At 48.3% G+C, this 12,694-nt stretch overlaps 1 protein-coding gene across 1 annotated transcript in view; it reads right to left on the bottom strand.

The window, feature by feature from the left end:
* PGM5 (phosphoglucomutase 5) overlaps nt 1-12,694 on the bottom strand; it is a 1,026,992-nt gene that overhangs the window by 625,358 nt on the left and 388,940 nt on the right. The gene's annotated exons all lie outside the window — the stretch shown is intronic.

Below are 12,694 nucleotides of genomic sequence, written 5' to 3'. Positions count from 1 at the left end.
TCACCGAGTAGCCAGGATCTGTTCCCTGCGTGTCGCTCCATGTAGCGTGGTATTGTAGAGTTCCTCAAGACCATAGAATCATGGGTTGATCCAGGGAATCGGGCACAACAATGTGTAATGATCCTGTTGGAGTCACACACCATTTGTACATTCAGTGAATGAAATTGTTTTCGGTTGCGGTACTGGGCCTCCATGGCATGTGGGACGACCAATTCCACATGGGTGCAGTCGATGGCACCAATGCAACCCGGTATGCCGCCAAGTGCATGGAATCCCACTTTTGTGTTGGTTATTTCCTGCTCCGAGCGTGGTAGAGAGATGTAGTCGTCTGCGTGCTGCAGGAGGGCATCGAGCACTTGCAATAGTGTCCGTGAGAACAGTGGCTGAGAAATGTCATGCAACTGTCCGACTGTGTGCTGGTAGGTGCCTGTGGCCAGGAAGTGGAGTACAGACACCACCTTCAGTAGGGGTGGGATGGCGGTTGGGCTATCTATCATGCTGACAAGGTCAGCCTGTGTCATGTCCACAATGGCGGCTATGGTGTCCCGGTCCAAACGGTAGAGGGTGTGGATCTGCTCATCAGTGAGGTTGAACGGATGTGCTCGGAGGCGTGGGATTGCGGGCTGCCTGCGTGGTGGTAGTGGCTGTGCTGGCAGCCCTTGCTGGCCCTGCCTTGCCCTCCTCCTCCTCCTGCGTCTCCTCCGTGCGGCTGGTTGTAGTTGGTGTTCGTCTTCTTCTTGGAGTTGGAGTACTTGCAGTGCTATCAGGTCCCCCAGGGCCAACATCGCGAGTCCTGCCGGTAGCATTTCGGAGTGGGTGTGGTTGTGGGAGGAGACTGGGTGTGCAATTTATGTGTTTTCAGGCTGTATGGCCTCCACCTGTGGTGATTCATTCCACCTGTGCAAGCTGCTCTCCCCTTTGGGCGAGCACGTCCCGCACACAACGCTGCAATTCGAGGAATGGCATCTTGCTATTACAATCATGTATTAGTACCCGATGGCCGTGTAACATTGGTTGATATGTTCATTCGGCTATGGTCCCATTGTTTCACATGCATTCTTTGCAGTCGCGAACAGACTTGTGAAGGGTCAGTGGAACGTAGTACTCGAGTAACGGTGGACCCTCATGCATCACTGTACCGAGGTTCACCGACGGGCGGGGCCTCCCATTTGTGAGTGAAGGCAGTTGCCATTTTCACACACAGCCGCACTAGATGGATTAATTTGTGATTTCAAGCGGCCACAGATGCCTTTTCGACGTGATGTTGCAAATGAGGAATTCGAAGGGCGGCGCTTTCGGTCTTCAGCTAGCGGCGAGGAGATGCCCACAGGTCTGACTGCAAATATAACGTTCTATTGTTCAGTGTCCTTGGGACAGGGGCCATGGCGAGGATGCAATGATTGATATGAATAGTTTGGGATGCGCAATAGCGAAGTGGATGATGAGGCCGGACGTTCCCAAATACATGTTACTTCACAACACTGGAATTACGGGCTGGGGCACAGTGGATTTTGCAGGCTGCATAACGCACAGACTCAATGGAATTCTCACATGTTATGTGAGTATGGAAACAGGCGTTATCATTACGGGATGAGGGAATGATGAATGGATGCATGGACAGATGATTTGATACGGTGTTTGCCATGTTCTTGGAATCTGTCCGCCTCCCCTGCGCTATGTGATGCAGGGCTGCCATAGTGGGACCATCGTCTATCTGGCCTTGTTGAGCCCTCCCTGTCTCGACGCGCCTTCAGACACTTGTGTCCATGCACGTTACCAATCCCATCTGATGGATTCTGTTTTCACAGACGCATGCACAGGTACACTCGTTTGTGATGGTGTTTTCACCTCGATATGGATAGTTATGAGTCGCAAGTGGTTTTGGGGTGGTGATGATCCTTTGGAGTGGGCTAGCATGCATATGGCTGTGGATCTAGTGTGATCATTGAAGTGAGTTGTTCGAATGTAGTTCTGATGGCCATTCTATTCTTTTTCTTTTCTTTTGGTTGACAGGTATCTCCTCCCCTTTTGCCACTGCCATCTGTATGCCACTCCTGCAGATGGGTTTTACTCCCGACACCTGCTGCTTCGTGTTAATCAGTGGAGCAGCATTACGATCTTATGGGACGATCGCCAATGGGCCACATGCCCTTACGCAGTACTAGTGGCTCGGAGCAACATTTCGGCCTTTCAGCTAAACTAGTGCCTCCCTATTGGGACGGCCCTGCGGTTCTAGGCGCTTCCATGTTGCCTTTTCGTACGGGAATGTAGCCCCTGTGTACCATGAAGGAACAGGGCGTCACACAAGAAGTAGCTGGTCATTTATTGCGGATGCAGCCCACAATGGTGAAATGTGTTTTGGAGTTCATGGCCTAATGGCTGTATGGGCTTGGTGAATTTGTTGTGCATTAAATTTCTATTCTGATATGGGCCGTGTAGCGTTCTTCTTTGCAAGTGATGTGGCATATTCCTATTTGGGGAGCGATGTATTGTGAGGAGATCTGCATTGGGTTCCAGCTTCGGAGTATAGTTGCGTGGTACTGTGCTGGGCGCGTTTGCCTACGAAGCCCAGTGAGGTCAGGGGTGAGGGCTGCCAATATGACTGTTTGAATGATGTCATGCTCAGGGGCGGGGGATTAGGTTTTGTGTAACAGATGCCGGTCAGCCAGGTGGATTGGTGGAATGATGTGATTATCGGAATATTGCTGGTCACAGGTGCCTGTGTTTGCGTGCGTTTCTTGGTGGGAGACTGAGGTCATGTCCATTGGTATAGCTTCTGTATTCGTGCCATCTGTGCCCTGCAGCTCCCATTGGCCCCTCTTGTGATTCTTTTGTTCGTTGGCATGCATGGGTGACTTGTACATTTCACTGGTTGCATTGTGACTTCGTTGCACCTACGGGGAGTTGTACTATGTGGCCAGGGAGCGGTGTACAGGCACTCAGTGGGGCCGTTTACGGTTGATTCGCGATGCCGTACTTCTCACCATGGCGGAATGGTACTTTCCGCCGTGCTTGATGGCGTTAAGTACATGTCCGCTAGGGTCGGAATTCGCGTACCCTTGCGCCATGGTGCTAATTACGGTTTGGCATGGCGCGCGCGCGCGTACTTGGTGCAGTTAGCGTTGGCGTTCACTACGGTGTCGCTAATGGCATCGTACTTTACGGTGACGGGTCATAATCGCACCGAGTGCTATTCGATGGCGGTATTGCATTTCCGCCATCGCTTTTCGATTTCCGCCAGGGTCGTAATGAGGGCCCATGTCAGACAGCCTGAGTTAAGATCTGCGTCTCTCAGCATCGCTTCTGGTGGGTCTCGGACTCACTTACACATCCATACCAGACACTGCAGATTACAACATGCAAAGATCTCACGACTTCAAGGACAGTTTCAGACAGCAAGCATGAGTACAGTTAGTGAGGGCTGGGGTCCCCTGGACTCAGAGATAAATCATACACCGAGCATGGCCATGTCAACAATGCACCCAACTTTGTGAAGGGGTTTTTCCGGCTCCAAACATAGTGTCTGTGTTACTGTCCGATTATGTACCTCACAATATGTCACTCACAGTCTAAGACCCACGACAGAGGGTCTTCACGGCAGACACTGAAAATGACACCCTCAACACATCGCCTTTCTCCAGATCCAATTTCGAATAATGGAAGCCAGACCAGAGGACTAGAAATGTGGAGCTCTATTTAACATGCTATTAGCGGGATAGGTGAGACCAGAAAGCACGCTCTTGCTGGCTGTCTAGCACTGTCTAGCATCTAGGTCTAGCAATGAGCCGACACGGGCTGCCCGCTGGCCCCGGGACCGGCATTAGGGGGCCAAGATTGTTTGGGCCCTGGCACTTATTTTTTTACAAATTAAGCACTGAATTGGGCTGATGAATGCAGCAAGCACCTAGTTAGGTCTCCTTATAAAGCTTTAAACTGATCTGCCACTCTTTACAATCCCTGCCATTTGAGGGCCTTTTGTGGGGTTTAAAGTTTTCCTTCACAAGGAAGCTGTCTTGCTTACATAGCCCATTCGGTGCTCACATTTGGTTTCGAGAGCTTGGGGGAGACATCCTGTTAATGCTCCTCTAGGACCAGTGATGAATGGTGCGCCCTGCACACACCTGTGTAAAGACCAAAGACCACCCGGCTGCTAACCCTAAAGCACATGGAAACAATTGCTGACAGTTGGCATGCCCTGTGACCTCTTTCACCTTAAAGAGATATGCAGCATCAAGGGCTGCTACACCACGAAATGAAGACTCCTGTCTTAAACCCGGGGTGTGGCACGGGGTCATCCAAATGGAACCATTACTCCTTCTGTCCAGTTACTGTCTGCTGGAAGCAAATGGTAACCCATGTCTGCTTTGACACTGTGGGAGTTGTGCCAATGAGACAATATATTCATGGTTATATGTATTCCATATATCTTAGGACCGCGTATCATGAAGGAAACATGTTCCTATTTGCTAACACAGAGGTGTGCTGCGTAGCTGCCTTCTGCCGTCTCCCATATGACAAGAACAGTGCAAACCTGCTTTGTGCATGAAGTTGGGACCGTAGTCATGCACACAACCAGGTGCTCTGTCTAGGTGCACGTGAGGGATTTCTATAGCATTCAAGTAGATGGAGAGCAATGGAGCGGCCTTCTAGAGACAGAGGATGCTCTATGCTGTGGCAGCTTCGCGTGACAGAGAGAGTGCACATATCCTGCCCAGGACCCTCAAAGCGATGCGCACAGTTGAGGGGTCACTTGCTCTAGGAACATTAAGAGTATTTGTCCGGCATGTTCCAAACCAAGACCTTGGGTACGTGAGCACTGCCCTACAATGTTTGAGGGTTTTGGGATAGAATGTGCGAGGAAGTAAAGGGCCTGGAAGTGTGGCCAGGGCGTGGGGGCACATTCATTTTCCCCAAGGCCAGAGATCGACCACACTGGTACTACCCCCACCATCCCAGACCAGCTGGAGAGGTAGGCGTGCTGAGCAACCTGTAGATATTAACATGGACAGGAGGCGCTACAAACCTGACTTCCGGATGGAACATTAGGCACAGTACACGGGGGGCGTATTTTTAACCCTTCTGGGTACTTATATTAGTAAAACACAAAAGGCTTATATAAAACACCCCCCCTCCCACTGGTTGCCCTTTTATCTATGGAGTCAGGGGTTAACTCCCTCATAATAGTCCCCTCACCTGAATAGTCCTTGAACAGACGCCCCTATTAACCTTTCCTGGGCTCTTATCACTCAATTGTCCACCCCTTTCTTTAACCATTCCTACCCCCTTTCTATAATCAACTAATGGCAGCTGCAGTCTGACGTAACTAAATGCCCCACATCCCTATGCAGTAAAGTCTGTCTGCATACAGTACTCATTGTCTTGGTACAGTACCTCTTTAACATGCTGTGTGTGGCAGCCCATGACTGAGTCAAAGGTTTTTCTGTACCTGCGCACTATTGCAGGTGGCTGCCATGGGGACAACCACTTGTCTCTTATGACCAGGCGGCCATGTTGCACTAGGTGCTCCATTTTCCTCTGTGGCGGTGCTTTGTTTTCGTGTAGGGCTGTAGCAGACAGCGTTTCCTCTGTGGCAGCGATTAATTTACTTTTTACCTGGGTCGGGCCTCTGACGAGTCCGCCACATTCAGTCAGTGCTGCCCAGCTGCGTTGGATGCTGGAGGCGGTGACGCCAGGTAAGTTATTTCTGCTCTGCCCTCCCCGCCTAGCCCCGGGAAGGCAAAGGTGGGCCTGTCGTCGGCACAGTGAAGCCCCACACATGCTGCCCATGCCAGCGAGGAAGAGGGCATCTTAACCGACCACTCAGTGGCAGCTGTTGAATTTTGGAACTGGAGGGGTGTAAATGCATGCGACTAATATGCGGGAGCGATTGAGCGCAGCGAGGGAACCTGAACAGCATTTTCGGTGAAAAATTGGGTAAAAAGCCACTGCTTGCAATCGGTTTTGTATGGTGGTACATGAAAAGAACCAATAGTTACAAGTCACCAACAGTGCACAGGTCCATTTTCCAATGCATTTTCATAATGCCTTTGCCCACAACACATGCCAGTATATAAAACATTTTCATTCTGTCTGTGCCCATACATTTCTATGCAGGCTACACCAATATATGCCCGTTTTACCATATAAGGACTCCCAGCCAGTAAAAAAATGCCATGCCACAAAAAAGAAAGTATATCCAGCCTGGCTATACCAAAATAGCCGGTGTACCCTTTACCCTTGATCAACGGTACTGTGCAACTCACATTATTTCATGCTGCGTTTGTTGCGGAGCAATTTGGGCTCTGTATACGAACAATAGAATGAAAAGAAGGTGAACACACCTCTGCTCAGAAGTAGGTTGCACAGTCTTTCATGCGAATAAAGCACACGGGTAGACTGTGCTGCCTGCAGAGGGGACGGCACACTCCTGCCAATAGTGGCAGCCCCCCACTGCACTCGCCCCATCTGGCCACAAGGCAGGCAGACTTACTCCCACTGGCCACGCCACCTTCACCCAAGCCACCACGCACATGTGGCTCAGAACTAGATTCTCTCCTGGCCCACCTGGTCTGGTCCCTGGGTGGGCTGTCTGATCGCAGGCTGCGCTGCTTGCCTAGGGTCGGCGCAATCATGCTTCCTCCGGTTGTTGTGCTTCTTCACCCAAGCCACACTCCGCAAATGATCTTCTCTGGCCAAACCGAACCCGGCTAGCAGGATCCCTGGAGCCCTGGAGAGACACTCCAAGGCACAGCCCACTCAGAGAGCACACACTTTGCCTTTCTCTTTCTCTGTCCTCTTTTCCAACTGCTTTTTTTTCAACTCCTGTCCTGAAATCTCCATAAAGGTAAGTCCATTGTTCCTGTCAGGATAGTCCTCCGCATTGTCATTATAACTAGTCTGGAGAGTTCAAGTGTCCCCCATGGTGGAGACACCTTGGTATAGTCAGGGTAGTCCAGTGCACACAGTCAAAGCACTGAATAAAGAATTTTAAAAATACTTTGCTATGTCTGTGTCTTCTTTCATCTATACTATAATTTCCCTTACCAACCTATTATCTATGCCCTATGCCTACCCAGAATCCCATTCCTGAAAGGGCCTCATTTGGCCGGGGTTACAGAAGGCTTAGGAGAGCTATGCTTTCGTGCTTTCGGCGAGGTTTCTTCATCTCATGAATGACAGTGGGCCAGGTTAGAAGCATTCCTGACTCAGTGAGGAAGCACAACTTTATTGGTTTGACTCAAATTGAAGCCTATGGGAGTCACTTCATTAAAGCTTGTCATAACTTTGATTGCATGCTAGGGGCCTAATTACGGGTTTGGCGGTATGCCCTATGGTAACACCACTAAACAGTGTTAGCAATTCTGCATGCAGTAGGCTAAAGGGTCTGCATGATTATGAGTCATCCAGACCCATCAGTTATTCCCCATGTTGAGGTCCCATAGACTGGGATTTAATACTGACAGGTGTGGTGATTGCTACATGTGGTAATGTTTTTGTGTGGAGGCAACTACCTCCACACAAAAGAAGGTGTGATAAATCAACTTCTGGGCACCAGTGGTCCAGGTGTGAATATCGGTTTCTAACCCATTAATCAGCCCCACACCTCTAGCACACCAGGAGGGATCTGAACATATTGGAATAACAAGAAAATTATGAACCTCCTTGTCCAATTTTGGTAACGTGGACAGAATGGCAGGCTTATCTCTGAATGGTCATTAATCATTGGTTAATTGCAACAGGGCACAAAAATACAATTATTACCCAATGATAAAAGGGACTGTCCAGTCAAGGTTGTATAAAAATATCGACTTTATTATTATCACAACAAACAGTTCTAGCAACACTACGAAATATATCCTACCCCGTAAAGTCGGATTGGGGTTAGGAATCATTGTCTGAATGCTGGTCAGCAGTTCTGAAGCACTGGTCGAGACATCTTGGATGTCTTTAAGCAACTGCGGTGTAACAACGGTCAGCGCTGCAGTCGGTTGCAGCTCGAGGAACTCAAGTGGGTCAAAAAACTTCTTTAAGGGGACATCGGTAGATGCTTGTCGAGGCACTTCTCCCAGCTTCTTCAATGGGCTTGTGTCGTCCGTTAAGGTGGATGGCCCACAACTGAGGGGTGTGTTGCAGGCAGCTGCCTTGTCCTTGGTCTCCGGTTCAGAGACCTTCTTACCTATGAGGTTTGCTGCAAAGCCTAGCAGGGCACACTGTGTGCTGGCTGGGTAACGGTTCTAGAGCTGCTGGAGGGTCCTCTGGTTTCGGTATCTCCCTCTGTTCCCTGGGAGATGTTTAGGGGAGGGAACTTGCTTCCCTCTTTGGAAGTCCTGGCCGTCCTTCACTGGTGGAAGATGTAAGGCAGACAGTACCTTCAGCCAGGGCCCAATGATGAGTTCTTCTTGCTACTCCTTGCAGGGTCTTCAGATGATCTGCCAAAAGAGGGGCTATGCCCTCTTTTAACGCCAAATAGGTCACAGTGATTGGTGCAGGCTAAGCCTACCATAATGAACCAATCCTGGGGTCCCCACCACAATCTTCTGTATGCATGAGGTTATAACCAGAGCTTTGCAACAGAAAAGGTAAAGGGGTGAAAACATCTGATACTAAGTCCCACCCATCTTCCAGTCTGTTGTGGATCAAAGGGTCTCTCTGGTTAATCTCTGTGGTTCCTGATTAAAGCGGAATGACTCCCTTGAAGCTGCAGCGAGACCAGACTCTCTGGCTCCGGCAAACCACCTTCTCGTACCTTATGAATGGGGTCCCCCTGCAGGCTGGACTACTGTAAACACACAGTCCCAGACATGACAGTTCATTGTAATCGATACTAAGGGTGGGAGCTGTCATCAGGTTGACACAGTTGCATATGAAAGGTTATTGGGGTTTTCTGTCTCCTTTGTTAACCGCTGCAGCCAGGCTTCATGTGGGCCTGTTTGAAGTACACCCTATTTGTATGGTAATCACTGCCACGAGCTGTCAGGCCCAACAAAAGAGCAGGGTGGATCCATAGAGCCTTTGTTAGTTAATCAGGCTGGCCATGGCAGGGGGTCGGTTTGATCTTCCCTTTTCTGGAGATACATTGTGTACTGTCATATCCCAATTTCAAAGCCTGCATTTTAAACGTGTATAATATAACAAAAAACCTCCATCCCCCACCTATTTTCAACTATACCCGACCGCCCAACCCCTTATCTGCCCTTTCCCACCCCCAACCCAAACAAATTTGATTTACTCTTGTTATTCTTTACACGTTTAAAATGCAGGCTTTGAAATGCCTGGCGATAAAAGGATGTCATACCGCACCAACCTAGGACATCTCCATGCCCGGTGTAGGGTGTCCGTAAGTGCCTGGTGGTCTACTGTGTCTAAAGCAGCCAAGGGGTCGAATAGAAACAGGAAGCCGCAGTGGCCATCACCAAGGAGGTTGAGGGTGTCGCCGACCACCTGTGTGGTTGCTATCTTCTTGCTGCATCTCGGTCTGAACCCGGATTGGTAGGTTTGGAGGAGATTGTTGGTGTTCATGTGTTGCTTCAGTTGTGCAGCTACCGCTTTATCGATGATCTTACCTATGAAGGGAAGGTGGGTGATGGGTTCATAGTTATCTAGGTTGTCGGGATCCAGAGTGGGTTTCTTTAGTAGAGGGAGGATTTGTCCTGTTTTTAGGATTGATGGGAAGGTGCCTTGGGTTAGGGAGCTGTTGATGATCTCCAGGTAGGGAAGGGGAGCTTATGCAGGGAGGGTCTTGAGGATGGATGCTGGGAGGATGTAATCTGTATACAATGTGGCTTTGAGGGAGGCCAGTGGTTCTACCAGGTGCTCTGTCGAGAGTGTCTTGAATGTTTTCCAGGCTGTGGGGATTTCATGAGGAGGGACATGAGGTGGGTCTGAGGATGCAGAGCTGATGTCTATGTGCTGGCGATTCTTGCTGATTTTGTCAATGAAGAAGGTGTTGATGGCGGTAGGTTTTTTGATGGAGTGTGGTATGGCAGGGGTGGGTAGCGGGTCGGTGCTGTGCTTTACCGCTTTGAAGAGGGCTCTGTTTTTGTTCTTTGATTCTGCTATAGTGTTCTGATAGTAGGAGTCTTGGCTGTGTTGATGAGTTGTCAGCGGGTTGCTCGGAGTTCCTTGAGTAGTGCCGGGTTGGATGCGATCTTGGAGCGGAACCAGGTTTTCTCTTGTTTCCTGATGACTCTTTTGCTGAGGTTGACTTCTTGCAAGTACCAGGGTGCTGATGGTTTCGGTTTGCAGGTGCGTTGTTTCAGAGGTACAGGTCAGTCGATGGAGGCTGAAAGGATGGTGTAGAGTGCCTCCAGTACATGAATCGCAATTCGGTTGGGGGTGTTCAGTCCATGTAAGGTGGAGGTTGGCGAGGTCTTCCATGAGGGCTTCCACTGGGAAGTTCTTGAAGGACCTGAAGGTTTGTCTGATGGGTTTCTACTGGGAGTGCTTGATCTATTGTCTGCTTAATGAGTGGTTTGCAATTTTTGATTTGTAAATAAGTATGTCGACTATCAGGTTTTGTATTTGAACAATAGAAAATGCTACAATTCGATTACATATGTTGGTATTTGAATATTTTAAAAAATGTTAAAACATTTTTTCCAAATAAGTGTGTTTGCATGCGCTATTTGCACTTTATTGACCTGAGGGCTTTTTGAGTGGTGTGTTGGGTTTTTCAAGGGCCAGCCCTTGGTGGTCAGATTACCCTCTTGTCTCTTACCATAGTGTTAAAACCTCTTTGTATCAAGGCGGGAGCACTGTAACATGATATGCACAGTCCTCCCAAAATTTAAAATCCAGACTTTGCAAAGTCTTGAGAACAGGGTGTACATAAACATAAATTACAGATGTGCCACCCGTCTTGAGAAACACTATACCGGTTACAGGGGTAACAAAGAATATATATATAGTGCTCTGTATCCTGCACAAAACATGACGGGGCAGCAGCCCAATGTACCTTACACCCTAAGCGAGACCCTAAGACTCAGCCAAGCCCATCTGGGGGAAATGATGCAGAAGGAACACATATTTAGAAAGGACATTCCACATGCTAGATGCCACAACAGAACCATTACTGATTTGAGAAGGGCCCGACATTCTAGTACAGCAGATATGTTAGCTGCTAGATCATGCGTTATGTTGTATACTGTTATTATTTAGAATGTTTCCATGTAAGCAGCTCAGTGGAGCAGACACTGCATCACACCTTGTATATAGTTCAATCTGTTCTTAGTTAGAATGTGGTTGGGAGGGAATGTTAAGACGGAATCTGAGTGACTGCTAGAGAGACGATACAGAAGGAGAGAGCAAGGGGACGGTGCAGATGGGGGCTCAATTACCCACTTCTTGTATGAAGAAACAACCAAGAAAGTTTCTTCCACACCTCACCATCTGTGCGCATGGTGCACCTTTTCTCATCATGCCGCTAGGACTCGCAGACACATCCTCCTAGAGACTAGGCCCTGCCTTTAAAACTGATTCCTCTGCCCTCCAAGCACAACCGTTGCTATATAACTCAACAGCACAGACATGAAACACAGTTACTCAATCAGGGAAAATGATATCCAGAAGATTCAATCTGATGGCAATTGAGAAAAAAAGGGTTCATAGAACAACTACAGCAGACATGATGCATCTATCGCAATCCGCTAGTCTCTCTCTGGGGCCCACCACTATGGGGCAAACCCTGGGCTTTATACTGTCTACCTTTGCTTCTCGACCTTGTGAAACCTCTCTATAGTGACATACAGACTGTAGGATTACATTCAAGTAATGTCATCTGATCAGGAACCATGTTGCTGTCATGGCATGCAGAGTGCAGTCTCATTCCAATGGCTGTATTTTCCAGGAACACTTGCACACAACTATATCTTCACCCTCACAAGCCAATTTCAGATGGAGCCGCGGGCAGGCAACAGTTTAGAGTGGTCACACCTGTTGCATTAAATCATAAGTGAGCTTTTAAAGCCTGTTTTTTTCATTTCAGTATTAGTCATTCAAACAGTATTAATCGGTGTGACTGATCCTGTTGGCCCTGATAATTCTAGATTTACACGATTGGGGAATTGGTAGTGGGAAGGGATGGTTGCTGTTACTGATATATCGTTTATTGTTCATTCATGAAATGGGTATTTCATTGATACATATTGGCACTGTTGTGGAACCAAATTTCTCAAGAGGCAGCTGAAATCTTCTGAGGAAATTGCATAATGTAGAGCAGAGTAGTCGATAACTACCTACTAACATCCATACTCAGCCCTGACTCTTCGATACAGAGAGTGCATTGGTAGGTTAGAGGAACTGGTCGAGGCCATGCAATGTTATCATTACATTAACCCAAATTTGTCGATTTACAATGCTCAGTCCCTCCTATAGGACCAATGTTCGGAGGAGAACTGGCGAAGGCGCTTTAATACTATGATCTGTCAAATACCATCCCAGTGACCACTGATCATGTCATTGTATTTTGCAACCCCACTAGTCATTGATGCAAAGATGTATTCTAGGTTCAAACCGGGTACATCAATATAGTTGGCCAAATAAATGTTGACCGGACAAACTCTTGCAGCAACTTTATTGCACGATGTCATGACATAATCAGAACTTCCAATTCTATGCTATGGCTTCGTAAAAAATGTATGGCCCAGGTGCAAAGACTCTTTGGTCTCTTTCCAATGGTGTGGGTGGTGTTCAACAC

The sequence above is a fragment of the Ambystoma mexicanum genome, chromosome 6p (assembly GCF_040938575.1).
Source record: "Ambystoma mexicanum isolate Mex_15411 chromosome 6p, UKY_AmexF1_1, whole genome shotgun sequence".
NCBI lineage: Eukaryota > Metazoa > Chordata > Amphibia > Caudata > Ambystomatidae > Ambystoma > Ambystoma mexicanum.
Note: the sequence above shows the minus strand (reverse complement) of the source record. Positions and strands in the feature narration are given on the sequence as shown.